Source organism: Penaeus monodon, chromosome 24, assembly GCF_015228065.2.
Source record: "Penaeus monodon isolate SGIC_2016 chromosome 24, NSTDA_Pmon_1, whole genome shotgun sequence".
NCBI lineage: Eukaryota > Metazoa > Arthropoda > Malacostraca > Decapoda > Penaeidae > Penaeus > Penaeus monodon.
In genome coordinates, this window is record NC_051409.1 from 5,308,934 (window position 1) to 5,309,442 (window position 509).

The window sequence follows — 509 nt, forward strand, 5'->3', positions numbered from 1 at the left end:
GGGTAGGAGGGGTGGGGGGAGAGAGGGGTGACGTGGGGGTGGGGGTAGGAGGGGTGAGGGGAGGAGGGATGGGGGATTGAGGGGAGGAGGGGGGAGTAAAGGGGTGGGAGGGGATGTTGGGAATGGGAGGGGGGGGGAGTGAGAGGGGTAACTAGAAGGAGGGAAGGGGTGAGTTGGGGATGAGAAGGGAAGGTAGGAGTTGTAGGAGGGTGGGGATAGAGGGGAAGAGGGGGGAGAGAAGGGAGGAGGGGGGAAGAGAGGGGAGGAAAGGGGAAGAGAGGGGAGGAAGGGGGAAGAGAAGGGAGGAAGGGGGAAGGGGGGGAGGAAGGGGGTGGAGGAGAACCGCAAAGTGGGGGTGATGATGGCCAAAACCCACGTACGATAGTGACGTCATCAACGCCACGAAAACATGGTCGGAATTATTATCATTATTATTTTTTAAACGAATGAAATGGAATAGATTTTTTTTCTCTTTCTAAAAGTATTAACTAAAAGTCAATTGATGATAC